Source organism: Sorex araneus, chromosome 10, assembly GCF_027595985.1.
Source record: "Sorex araneus isolate mSorAra2 chromosome 10, mSorAra2.pri, whole genome shotgun sequence".
Lineage (NCBI taxonomy): Eukaryota > Metazoa > Chordata > Mammalia > Eulipotyphla > Soricidae > Sorex > Sorex araneus.
This window is the reverse complement of record NC_073311.1, coordinates 24,540,887-24,556,006: the sequence shown is the minus strand read 5'-3', so window position 1 is coordinate 24,556,006 and position 15,120 is coordinate 24,540,887.

Below are 15,120 nucleotides of genomic sequence, written 5' to 3'. Positions count from 1 at the left end.
GCATCAGTCTTAAACTATTAAAGGAGTGAATTAATTACTCTGTGTAATGATTTTCTATAAGTTTTTGCTTTTTAATTAATGTAACATTTCATATGTTGAGTTCTGATTTTAGAGTTTATTAGCATAATTGGATCACAAGAAAGTGATAATCACAGAAGCAAGTAAAGAATTGATGCTTATAGAATGTGATGTTTCTGATTTTCCAACCTTAAAATCTAAAACTAGAGGAATCAAAACATATTTTTTGTCGCAATTTCCAGATATAATGAATACATTTTCAACACTGAAATTTAAAAAAGAAAAGTCTTATTAAATTTCTTCTCCTGTTCTCAATTTACAGAATATCACAGTAAAATAGCTGGGATGGTTCAGGTTTAATCATTTATGATACTTAAAATAATATGTAATTTAAAATTTAATGAAAAATTAAATTTCAAACAATATAACATGGAAAAATGAGTCTTAAACTGTAAGTGTTCTGTGGTAATGAAATGATTTGTACTGCGCCAATTAATGGGGAATAACTAGCTACTTATCTTGAACTACACAAAAATAATTCCAGAAAGAATCTCCTGCCCCCATGCCAGGAGAAAGAAAATGAAAATGAATTAAAAAAATGAAAAAAAAAAGAAAAAAGAAAATGTATAAAAATGTTTTCTTCAATGCTGGAGATTTTTTATTCTGATTGCAGGTAAGGTATTTGCCTTGCATCCTTCCCACTCAGGTTCTTTGAAGGGTAACTTTAACCCCTCAGATTGGGGGCAGGTTGAGTTTTCCCTCTCCTCCCTCTCAAGCACAGTCCTGGCAGCCAAAAACCTCCAGAACCCAGCCACAGCCATGCTCAAGGCTACTCTCTGCATGCTCAGATGAGCCTCACCCATGAAGGAACTGACAAGAGAACCCAGGTATGCAGACCTGTGGCTGAGAACTCCAAGCCTGCTCAGATTGGGACTGGGCCTCCTCTACCCAGATCCCCAGTTTTCCAGTAGCTTGGCAGCCATACCCATGAACTGCTTCCCTCCCACCATGCCATGTAATCTCATCAATGGCCAAGACCCAGAGACTATAAAACAGAGCTCCTGGAAGAGAGGAGTGATGCAGTTTTTCCTGGAGTGTGTGGCCGGATTCGTGGCTATGCAAGCTCCTTATAGTCTAGCCCACTGATGTCCCATAAGCAGCACACATGTGTTGGGCTTTAACATACTTGCCTGTATTCTATTATATACGTGCTTAAATGGCCCCAGAATAAATTCAACAATCCTTACACACTTCCCTCTTATTGTGGTGGAAAGATGCTTGCTGTTTGGGTGGGTGTTTGAATTATTATATGTAATGAACTGTTGTGAACTGCACTGTAGCACTGTCACCTTGTTCATCAATTTGCTTGAGCAGGCACCAGTAACATTTCCATTGTGAGACTTGCTGTTACTGTTTTAGGCATACTGAATACACCATGGGTAGCTTGCCAGGCTCTGCCGTGCAGGCGGGATACTCTTGCTAGCTTGCCAGGCTCTCTGAGAGGGACAGAGGAATTGAACTTGGGTTGGCCACATGCAAGGCAAATGCCCTACTCACTGTGCTATAACTCCAGTTCTACTTTATAAAAATAAAATGTATAAAAATTGTAAAATAATTTCAGGAAGATAAAACACTTAAATATGAAAATATTAATATGTAAGAAAGACAGCATTAAAAAGATTAAGTTGAAATGTTCTTTCTGACATAAAGAAATGAAGGGGGTCATTGATATGTTTGATTACCTAATAACCAAAAACTAAAAGAGAAATAAAATATTGGAGAAAAAATATGCATTAAAACCAATGGATGACACCATTCTTATAAATATTTTCAACAGATAAAATAAAGATGATCATTTTAATTAAAAATGTTTTAATTAATAAAAGTAATACTAAGTGCATGAATAATAAATAAAAGAAAAAAGTTTCATTTCCATAATAATACAAGATGTGCAGATAGAAAGAATGTTAAAGTGATAGTTTCTATTTATCTTATGAAATAAAATAAAAAACAGTTATTATCAAAGTTGTTAGGCTTTTGAAAATAGACTCTTTCAAACACTGTGGGTTGGAGTGATAGCTATATGAGATGGTGGGATTTCCAAGAAAATACCAAATAATTATCTTTTATTTGCAAAATTTTTCTTCTAAGGAACTAAAGAAACAATATTATAGACAAAATTTATATTCTAACTCTTACAGTTGTAACCATTTTTTTCTTCTATGCTGGAGGCTTTTTATTCTGATTGCAGGTAAGGTATTTGCCTTGCATCCCGCCCACTCAAGTTCTTTGAGGGTAACTTTTAGAGAATACAGACCACCCCTAAGCATTCAGGCCAATAATATCTGGAAATGGGGCATAGTTTTAAAAATATATAGTCTTAAATACCTTCAGCACTAGGTTGAGATCTTTATAATCATCCTCTACTTTCATGATAGAGTAACAAGTCTAAATTCCTTTCTTAAGTCTTTTTTGTTGAAGAAAATTTCTGATTTACAACAGCTAATGGAGAGCAAAGGAATTATTTCTTTGCTGAACTTTATTAGAAAGAGTTTGCTCTAGAGTAAGCTTAAAGGGGATGAGTCTTAATTTCATCAGTAGCATAAATCTATGGCCAGGGAAAAAAATGGATCAGGATCATTTCTTCTCTTTTCCCTCATTTACTAATATCTCTGGTGTTCAGGAAACTTCAAAGGAGCATTCTCATTTTCAGACAAAAATCTAAAATCTTAGTCATATTAGCACTATCTATAGCATTATCATCCCGTTCTTCATCGATTTGCTCGAGCAGGCACCAGTAACGTCTCCATTGTGAGACTTGTTGTTGCTGTTTTTGGCATATTAAATATGACATGGGGAGCTTGCCAAGCTCTGCCATGTAGGCGGGTAGCTTGCCAGGCTCTACGAGAGAATCAGAGGAATCGAACTCAGGTCGGCTGCGTGAAAGACAAACGTCCTACCTGCTGTGTTATCGTTCCAGCCAGAGTCATATTAAAGTATTTTAAGTATATTATATTTGGGACGAAAAGACAGTGAAGATACGTGTGTGTGTGTGTGTGTGTGTGTGTGTGTGTTGGGGAGGGGGCACACCTGGCAACTCTCGGGGTTACTCCTGGCTCTGTGCACAGGAATTACTTTTGGATGTGCTTGGAAGACCCTACAGGATACCGGGGATTGAACCTGGGTGGGCAGGATACAAGGCAAACACCCTACCTGCTGTACTATTGCTCCGGCCCCAAGACATTTATCTTTTTTTTCTGTGTCTTGAAACTGGGAGGGAAACTGGGGACATTTGTGGTGGGAAATGTATACTGGTGAAGGGACAGGTTTTGGAACATTATATGACTGAAACCCAATCATGAACAACTTTGTAGCTGTATGTCTCACTGTGATTCAATTAAAAATAAATTTAAATTAAAAAGGTTATATTTCATAAAATATCCCCGGAATTTCTTTTTTATTGAATTCGCAAGAATCACATTATGATCTACCCATAATAGGGGTATTTGATGATAATTTAGTAATATATGTTTTAAAATGCTCACACCTTTTTATGTAAATAATTCCACACATGGGATAGTGTATATTCTCTAAATATAGCTGGTAATAATTCTTATTTTCACTGTATATGCATAGACTCCAAGAAATGGGTCCTGACTTCTCTTTTCTTGAATATGAGGTAAATGGTGTCTGTCATACGTAGGTTAATAGAAATAACATAACATTTCACATTGTGTTTATGGAATGTGTGTCTTCCATTCTTTAATGACTCTTAACAGATATGATATAGTGAAGCTTTTTTTCTATAAAACTAAATGCTTACAGGTTACATAAAGAGCTTAAAGATTGGAGAAGTCACCTGACTAAGCTTTTGATTCACAGTAAGTACAGGTAATGTCACAAGAACCGTTCACTCAAGTAAATTTCTAATTCACAGTCATGGGAAATAAATAACCTGCTTCAACCCACTAATGTCTCAGTATATCTGTTACATTTTTCTAAACACTCAGGCATGTACTCATTGATTTACGATTTACATAAATAACAGAATCTTCTTTATAAACTGAGCAAAAGCACTGATCAAGACAGAAATTATCTTTCTTTTTTCTTTGGAGCTTACTTACTAATGGAGATAAATTAAGACAGTACTATCCAATAAAGACAATATTGGGCTGTAATGAATAGTAAAGAGTAATTGATGAGATACTGTTACTTATGAACATACTACCTTAATAAATTCTGAAGGAAGACTTCTGAAATCACATTTGAATTGACATCTAAAGGATGAGAAGGCCCTATTTTGCAAAACAAAAACAAAAACACATGGTGGTTTTCATATAGTGCTTTAAATGTAAATTGGCAATGTCATAAGAACAGATAAAATATTATATGGTTGATTCTAATAGGCAGGGAAGGTATTATTTAGTAACTTATTAGTCATATTAAGAATTTCTAGTGCCTGACTGATAGTAGAGAGTGTAAGGTGCTTGCCTTGCATGGCTGACCTGGATTTGATACCCAGAACCCCATTTAATCCCCAGAGTCCCACCAGGAGTGATCTCTGAGCATAGAGCCAGGAGTAAGCTCTGAGCACCTCTGTGTGTGGTCCCAACCACTCCCCAAAACAAACAAAAACGAAATGTTAATATTATTCTAAAGATTAAAAATTGTGCTGGGAGGATAATACAGGATTAGAACACTCAATTTGAATGCAGCTCATCCCTATTATATCTCTGACACTACAAGGTTCAGGAGCACCACCTGAATACTCCCTGAGCACAGAGGTAAGGGTATCCCCCAAGCCCCTCTGATGTGTACCAGTCTCCCTGTATTCCCCAAAGAAAATGTCAGGCACGGTATGAACTCATTTAAAATAGATTTCAGCATATTAATACAGTTAATAGTATGAATATGCATTAAACCTCAAACTGGGTTTTTCTGCAAAAAAAAAAATTAAAACAGTTTATAGAAGTTATTACTGAGCAGAAATCTTAAGGAGGATTTAAATTTACTTGGGGAAGTCTCCAAGCACTGAACAGGTTGTCCGGGGGTCATCCTGAGGTGGCGCTCACCCAACTGTACCAGATAATCGAATGCTGGAGCCAGCAATGTGGTAATACTTGGGGCTACCAGTCAAACTCAGCAGTGCTGGCAGAGGAGAACATGTGGTATAGGTCTTTGCACAAATCCAGCAATTCTTCCAAAATAACTTCTTTTTTTTCAGATAGAGATTTCCATGGGCTGAGTATGTTTTGTGTGATGAAGGCTCAGGTTTGATGCTTGTCTATTTCTGCAAGCACCATCAGAAATGGCCCTCAGTCATATTAATAAGTGGGTACAAAGTTAACCCTACTATGTGCTAGATTATTTGAAATACATTAAGGATTCAAGAGTTAAAAAGACAAACTCACTGATTAAAATTGACCTTAACAGTAGTTACTGTCTGTTCAAGGAGATGTACAGTAAATAAGCATGTTAGATCATTTGTCATTTCCTGCAGACCAGCATTAGTGGAGTGAAAGGGAGAAAATATATTAGGCAGTCTAACATTTCAGTGAGGCAAATGAGAGCAAAATCACTCACTAGAAATGGCTCAGTCCTTCTGTTGACACATTGCTCACTGATTCCGGGGGGTTATCTAGAGAAGAGTATCACCTGTACTCAACCTGTGGTAGGTTTTGAAGAAGCAACTAATTGGAGGTTATTAATATTGGGGAAATACCTCCTTTTTTCTTTTGTTTTAATATGCCATATATCCACTGAATATAGAGAGGTGTTGGGCTTGAAGCCACCGTGTTCCCTTAATAGTCAAACTGCTTTCCCTAAGAGTAGACCTATAGTGCCTTGTCAGATTGGTCCCTTTACACCAGAATTTAATTTATAGGGACACTGGGCAGGGGTTATAGTAATCATATTAGGGCAGAAAATATCCAAAGCTGCGCTTCCAGCCATCACTGGCTGCAGTGAGTCTACTGATTAGAGCTCTGAAACTCCAGACTGGGGAGAGAGGCTGCAACTGGGAACATCCCCTGATTTTGCAGGACCCGGGGCTGGCCCCTTTTGCAAGTTTCCCGAATTGGGGTCAACAGCTGCATCAAAATTGAAGCAACAATCTCTGGCCCAATGATTTCCCCTCTTACATTGGGGACAGGGCCCCAGAGGTGCAAGTCTGGCTCAGCAATCTCTGGCCCAGTGATTTCCCTTCTTACACCTGGGACAGGGCACAGGAGCTGTTCTCACAGTAGCACGGTTGGGAGACGCCCTGCAATCTTTATGAAAGTGGCCTGGTTTTCCACAATTAAAACATCTTTTCTGAACTTGTAAGTCATAGACCTCCACAAGCTTCAATTAATCTTCACTTCTGACTAAGAAGTCCTTTCTTGATGGAATACTTTGAGGAGCAGTTCTCTGTCCACTGTATTTGTTGTGGATTAAAATGGGGTAAGAGCAGTCAGGAGTGTCCCTGAGCACAGAGGTGGGGAGTCACCCTGAGAACAGTTGGGTAGTCCAATTTCTACACCTCATCTCCAATTTAAAATAAGGTAAGACAGAAAGTTATTTTAATTTGAATGACTGTTTAAAATATTGAAGGACTGAGGATATGGTTCAACTTTATAGCACCTGTCTTGCATTTGTGAGGCCTTTGGATTTAGTTCTAACACTGCTAAAAATGAATAAATAAGATTTTGGAGTAGTCTATTGATAAGACAATAATAAAGACCTTGCTGTTAGCCTCAATTCACTTGATACTCTGGGGTGAGGCTATTTGAAAAGCAGAGTTAGCAGACAGCAAGTGTCACAGATAAGAGTTATCAGAAATAGGAAATGAGATTAAAAAATAGACTGGGAATATAAGTAAAGACATTATGATCATGTTTAGGATAGTTCAACAGGAGAGAAATGACTTACCTTTTATTAAAAATCACACTGGATTACTGTGATATTTATTAGTTTATTAGTGATGGTGTAAAGAGATAGCATTCAGATCTATATTCCAGCCTGCATTCTGATGGGTTGAATTTGGGAGAGGAGGAGACAGAAATTGGATGACCTACAGATGGCCCACAGAGAGGTGTGAATGAATAAAAATGTGAAAGGAGGCAGATTTGTAGTCTAGGTAAGAAGATAAAGTTGTGGTATGTTAAGTTTAAGGTACTAGATTTTTAGTTGACTTGTATATAGTTTGAGTAACATCATTCAGAGTAGAAGTGGGAATAACATTTGAGAGTCCCATCTCTGTGTCTCTGGGTGTTGAGATCTGGGTGTTTGCATTGGGAAATGGTAAAATGGAAGTCAATGGTGATCTTCACAGACAGATTCACTGCAGTCACAGGCAGGAAAACCTTGTGGAAAGCAGTCAAGGAGAATGGAATCAGCCGGGTGACAGGAGGGAAATGGGAGACATTGGTGGTGGGAAATGTACACTGGTGAAGGGACAAGTGTTGGAACAACGTATGACTGGAACCCAATTATGAATAACTTTGTCACTGTGTAATCACATGATGATTAAAAAATAAAGAAATCATTAATTTCAAAAAAGGGAAATGGGAATCAGGGACCTTAGTGAACGAACAGCAGAGTTAGGCAGCTTTGCCCAGTGCTGTGGCTGCCCAGGTCCGATCCCCTGAACCCCACATGGTTTTCAAGCCATGCCAGGCGTGACTCCTGAGCACACGTCAGGAGTAAGTCCTGAGGACTACTCTGTGTGGCCCCCAAACTAAAATACATGAAAATAAGATAAAAGGGAAAGGCAATAAAGTTCAAAAAAGAAAAACAATGCAAGTTGTGTGTGTGGGGTGAGGGGTGAGGGGGTACACATGCACATTTGCATTTGATCCACAGAAAATATTTCTATTTTGAAGTTGCAAAGAATTGTTTTTACTAAATTACATCTCCCACCTCCTGCTTTCAGACGAGATCGGGCGCGTTCAGGGTGGTATGGCCGTAGAGCACCTCTCGCTTTCAGATGAGAGATCTGAAATGTAATTGAGTTGGTTAGCCAGTCAAGTGTTTTAGTTATACATATCAGAATGTAGGCAGTCCTACACTCTATACATTCTGTGCCTTGGTAAAACGTATTAAATATTTTTTTCTAAGGCTAATGTTTCCTATTTGGATGCCGTAAGCTAAACATATTAATATAATTTATGTAAACACTTTGTTTAGAGCAGCATCCAATTTCTATGTCAGAATATATAATTAAAACACTAGAGGGAAAAATTAATTGGTATTTAAGTAATTGCTTTGGGCATATACAGACTACTATTATTAGACTCTTTCCACATACATTATCTCAATTGATACAGAAAATTATTGTAGGAATGTCCTCTAGAGCTTTAGGTTTCTTATTCAAACTCACAGCTAATTCCAGACAAGGAATTTGATTGCAAATCTAACATCAGATTCTGACTCTGCTGTGAAATCTTAGTTCTTGATTTAAAATTACCAAGAAGCTTAAAAGTGGCAATCATTTCTGCCCTGTGTGACAGCAATCAAAACTTTCTAGGACTTCAGAATAAATTAAAACCCAATAATTACAGATCTAGGAAATATACATGTAAATTAGATCAATGTTTTTTGTTTTCCTAGGGAGTGGTTGAATAAGTAAGTATAATACTTGATCTAATAATAAAGTGAATATCATATTGAATTTTTTATGATTTTTTGATATTTTAATAGAAATGCAACTGTATATAACTAATATATTTAGATCAATATACATAAATATGCACAATTGTGAATTCTGCAAAATTCTTGCTATTGATCAGAATAGCCAGAGAATAGACTTTTAATAAAATTTTTTATTAATAATAACATATTGACAGTTATTTTGGAATTGATATGTGACCAATACAAAGATTAATACATTTATTTAGGGCTATTTAATATAGTAATTTAAAGCTATATTGTAGTAACTATTATAAATATAATGTCAAACTGATTATGCATTTCAAAACTATGGCAACTATTACCTAGGAAACCACAAAAATATATCATCTTGAGCAGAATTTATTAAATAAAATGTACATATTTAGATTCTTTCTATGGAAATACGTAAGAAAAAAATTTGAGTTAAAATTATTTGGATTTTGTAAACAGATTTGAAATTACCTTTTGCATAAGGTAAAAATGTTTTATATAAGGTAAAAATAAATAAAATGAAATGTGATTATGATTGATACTTGATCACAATTTCCCCCTAAGAATTTACATTTTTCACAAGAAAAATGTGAGCGAACACACATTTCGGAGCGAACACACCTAGCTGTGTTCAGGGCTTATTCCTGCTGTGTGCTCAGGAATCACTCCTGGTAGTACTCAGAGGACAATAGGTAGCGCCAGGTCAGCCTGGCAAAACAAGAGTACAGGCGATCTACCAGGGAGGTAGATTGGCCACTCAGGCTTGAAGGGCAGGGGTTTGCCCAGACCAAGAGGAAATCAAAGGTGCGTAAGAAACAATGGTTTCAATACAAGAGGAGCATAAATGAAAACAGCAGCAGACCACAGCAGGCCACACCAGAGCACAGCTGTGAGAAACACATGCATTCTTGTCTGCAAATACTCAGAGTCCCAGAGCTCAATGACAACCTCACCTTTTCCACTGAGAATCTGAGTTTCTGCTGTACTTTCATTCTCTTTGATTTTTTTGTAACACAGAAAGGTTTCCTATTTCGTCACAGGTATCACACTTTGAAAATAACTTCCGCTTTACCAAAAGCATAAAATTTTATAACAAAACTTTTCTCTTTTATGTACTTGTAATAAACAACGTACGTCTGAATTAAAAAACAAACAAACAAACAGACAAAACCCACTTCATACCATTGTAAAGCACAGATTTACAGAAAGGTCACAGTGCCATTTCCGAAATAGCAGTCATCCCTCTTTCCTGGTAGACTGCATGTTGGTACTTGTTTACCAACAGCACCTTTAGACTCATTCTGGTCAGCTGTCCACATAGGTAAATTTGTTGAGATGCTTAACTTCAGAATTGTGATCTGCTTTCTTATAGTATATAGACTGAACCCTGCTTTCTTAGACTCTCTTCCCACAACAACTCAAATCTCAAATCCCCCAATGGATTCTAATATGTTCTAAGTCCCCAAATATCTGCTCCATTTTTAATGAGTAATAACTTGTTCAACAACATGTGTTTCTGGTGGTCTTATAGATGGGACTGGTACGTCTAGCTCAGTCATCCAACCAGAGTAGAAAAATAAAATCATTTACAACACTATTTTTCTAAGACTAAGAGTTTTCAGTAAGAAAGACTTCTTCCACTAGAACACCTTTTTTTCCTTTCTAGATTACATAACTCCTTACCCTTGTATTTCTATCTGTATCTTTATGTTTTGCTTATACAGAAGCGTGTGGTTATGAGTATCATGTATTTCATTTTCTTGCAATGACTTTTGTACATTATTTGATTTTGTTTGGGGGACACATCTGACTGTTATTGGAACTTAATCCTGATTTTGTGCTCAGGGGTCATTCCTGGCAGGGCTTGGGGAACCATACAGGGTGCCAGGCACCAAACCCAGGTTGGCCATGTCTAAGACAAGCTCCTTACCATATATGACAGGATCCAGACCCTGTCATCCATGGCTTAATGCAAAGCTCCAGTTCTCAAAATAAGCTTGCACTTTTTCTTACTAGATCTATATACTTATACATATGTATCTATATATATGGATATCCACCCACAATGGAATAGAAAAAATATATATATATATACCCACAGTGCAAGAAAACAAAAAGAGTTACCATGATATTCCTGTCTGCCCAATTTAGTTGCTAACTGTCCACCCACTGTTCTTTCCTTTGTGCATTATGCCTGTGCTGCAGTTTGAGTGATCAGATTAAGTGACAGGCTAATTTAGCTTTTATTTATTTATTTATCTATTTATTTTGTAGGCTTCTAACTTGAAAATCTGCTACTTCTGATTCCTTTAGACATTTTTTTTTTCTCGTGGAAAACTGCATTATTCTTGCCACTTACTACTGTTTGATAATTTATACAATATTTGCTTACATATTCATACATGTCTGACTAATTTTATTATAACAATTTAATTCATGTGTCTGTATTCTATGACTTGAAATCCCTTCTTCTCTTGATATAGTTGCATAGCAACATCTGCAAGCTGTGAACACCAAAATAACTTGTTATGGGGTGTTAGAAGAAAGATATTCAAGAATCGTTGAATAGGAGTTCCATATAATATATATATATATATACACATACATATATATATATATACATACATAACAGTTGGGAGAAACACATTAAAAGAAGAATGAATGAAATCTATCATCAATCAGAAAAAGAAATCCAGAATTCTGAATTAAATGCTTTATTTTTGTTTATTTATTTTGGTCCACTCCCAGATGTGCTCAGGATTTGCTCCTGGCTCTGTGCTCAGGGATCACTCTTGGCATGGCCTGAGGGACCATATGCAGTTCCAGGGATTGAACTCGGGTTGTCTGTATGCAAGATAAGCAACTACCTGTGGTGCTATCTTTTGCGGCTCCAAATGAAGTGTTTTAGACAGCTTGATAAATCTACTGGCATGTTTATTGATTGATTGATTAATTTCATTTATTTATCTATTTATTTTTAGTTTATTGAATCACCATATGGAAAGTTACAAAGCTTTCAGGCTTATGTCTCAGTTATACAATGCTCGAACACCCATCCCTTCACGAGTGCACATATTCCACCACCAAAATCCCCAGTATACCTCCCACCCCCTACTGTTGTAGCTGATAAATTTCACTTCACTTTCTCTTTACCTTGATTACCTTCCATATTTCAGCACAAAACTCACTATTGTTGTTGCAGTTTCCCTCCCCAAAACAGTCCTGCTGACAAGGAAGCATTTGATAATTAGCTTTCCATTGCTGAGAATGAAGAGATATGAAGTCACGCGGCTGCGATAGCTGCATTTGGGAGTTCTGGATTTTAGTATTTTAGTAACTAATTCGAGGAGATTTATGTTAGAAATTGCATCATTTCCCTTCCTGGGGCAGCATGGGGCTATGGGTTAGTTCTCAGTCTAGAGACACTGCTGCAAGCAGCTGTTGGTACCAAAAGTAATCTAGCTGGCCTCCGGATCATGGTAAATAAGCAGCAGAGCGGCTGCACAAATGTGTGGCCACCCATGTTGCATCTCAGTGGAGAGCACGCCAGCACAAGATTGCCCGAGCGTCCCGCTGTTACAAGTTCATCCCTCTTTTTTTTTTTTCCTTCCCGAGCCACCAAGTTCGTACTTCCTTAATAGTCCTTATAAAATGGCGGATGCCACGCCGTTTTATCCCAAAAAGGGAAAAAAAATCGAGAAAGGAAGACTTTTCCCCTCTTTGGCCAGCGTTGGGCTAAGGCTTAGTTCACAGTGTAGAGACATTGCTGTAAGCTGCTGCTGGTACCAAAAGTAGTCTAGCTGGCCTCCGGATCGTGGTCGATCAGCAGCAGAGCAGCTGCACTAACGTGTGGCTACCTGGGTCACATCTGATTTCATTTTTTTAATAAAGTAGCTCACAATATTTGATTGCATTTATTATTCAAACACCAATCCCACCAGCATTACACCTTCCCACCACATTTCAGATGTTTCCATCCTGAACCCCAACCCCTGCCCCAAAGCAGAACTGAAATAATATTTTTCATATTTTTTGTTACGAAAAACTGCTGCAAATGCTCCAAAAGAGTTTCCTTAGAGGAAAGAGTGTGAATATTGTTGTATTTCATCCAGGGGCCATTAAGTCTTGTCTCTGGCCATTCCACCCTGAATGCACCAAATCTTGTCTACTGGCATATTGGATTGATTTTTGAGCTAGGTCAGGGAAAATGGCTTAAAGGTAGAGAGTATTGAATTCAACCTTCACTCCTGACACCTGCCCAAGTACTGAGCCATGGGATTGGCATCCCTTGTTATCACTGGGAGTGATCCCCAGGTCTAGAGCACCACTGAGGAGTACTTCCCACCTTCAAAATATTTTGCTCTTTGTTGAAAGCATAAGTTTTAATGTTTGACTGGAGTTTTAAATGGTGTGAGGGGAAACATAAAAGGTTTGTTTTTATTTTTAAAATGCAGAGTCCTGGGGTCTGAAGCGATAGCACAGCGGCTAGGGCGTTTGCCTTACACTCAGCCAAACTGGTTTCGAATCCCAGCATCCCATATGGTCCCCTGAGCACCGCCAAGGGTAATTCCTGAGTGCAGAGCCAGGAGTAACCCCTGTGCATCGCTGAGTGTGACTCACAGAAGAAAAATAGTGTCCTGTTTCACATGGGGGGGCCCAGAGGGGTGTGAGAGCCCTCTCCGTCCCCAACGGACCCAACTCCAGCAGCCAAACACCTCCAGAACCCAACTGCCGCCACGCTCAAGTCTGCTCCCACATGCTCAGGCCGAGCCTCATATATGAGTAAACATATTCCTGACCCGCACATCATAAGACACTCCCTACCAATTTTCCATAACTACCACATCACATCTGATAGCAGGCAACAAATCATAGAGGGAAATATACATATATATACACACATATGCATATACACATATTTTCAATATATATAACAAAGCTCACATCAGCCAAACTTTGTTAGTGATATCCTACAGAATATCTTAATGGCTCCTGCCAAAATAGAACAATCTTCATACTGTTTCCTATATGGACACTTTTTTGTAAGCATGTTCAGCAGTTCTTCATAACAGACAATATGAAATATATTATTTCAGTTGTGTTTTGGGACAGGGCTTGGGGCTTGGGATGGAAACATCCTGAATTTGGTGGTGAGAAGGTGTAATGGTGGGGGGATTGGTGCTTGAATATTAAATGTAATCAAATATTGTGAACTAACTTGTAAAATAAAAAAATAAATAAAATGTAGAGTCCTTCACTAGTATATTGAAACAACAATTCAATTACACATGATATTTTTGGGAGGAGGCACACTTGGCTCTGCTCAGAGCTTACTCCTGACTCTGTGCTCAGTAATGACTTCTGACAGTGCTCAGGAGACTATATACTGTGCCAGGGATGGAACCTGGTTGACTGTGTGCTAGGAAAGCACCTGCCCACTGTACTATCTCTCTGGTTCCCACATAAGATTAAGACATTGACGGTATAGATGTACCAGCCACAGGCACACAGTGAAAAGAGGCTGTGGAGATGGCTCAAAGGTCAGGAGCATGTAGCTTGTATGTGTGTAGTCCCAAACTTGATCCCTGACATCCCATGGCCCCCTCCCTGAGTACTGCTAGGGTGGCCCTGACAACCTTCTGCTGAGTGTGAGCAGTCTCAGTGCTGGGCCCAGCATTAAAAGATCTAAGCTGCTTGATTGAATATGGCTGGAAATGCCCCAAAGCTTCCCTAAGCATGGCCTGGGAGCTTCCTCCCAACCCTCACGGAAAAAAAACAACAACAAAAAAAAACCTAGTGCCAAAAATTCCATAAAATATATTAAATTTGTGTTATCTGTTTTGGCCACAACTGGTAGTGTTCAGCACTTATTTCTGGCTCTGTGCCCAGGGATCCTGCCTGGTACGGCTCTGGGAGACCACACAGGGTGCCAGCATTGACCCTGGGTTGGCTGTGTGCAAGGCAAACCCAATACCTGCTGTATATATACTCTCTCTCCAGCCCCAAAGTAGATTAAATCCTATGTTCATAAGAGTTGGACTGGAGCGATAGCACAATGATAGGGCATTTGCCTTACATACAGCTGACCTGGGTTCGATTCCTCCATCCCTCTCAGAGAGTCCGGCAAGCTACCGAGAGTATCCTGCCACACGGCAGAGCCTGGCAAGCTACCCGATATGCCAAAAAACAGTAACAACAAGTCTCACAATGGAGACGTTACTGGTACTCGTTCGAGCAAACTGATGAACAATGGGATGACAGTGCTTCAGTACTTACAATTCACAAGAGTCGATAATATTCTGGTTTAAGTCTTGGATCTGACAGAAAATACTAAGAGAGCTGGTAAAGTGGAATTGTACTTGCCTTACTGTGGACTGTGGGTTTGACCTCCAGTACCCATATGATTCCTTGAGAACTGCCAGGAGAAAGCCTTGAGACTGCTGGGTGTGGCCCCCAACACAA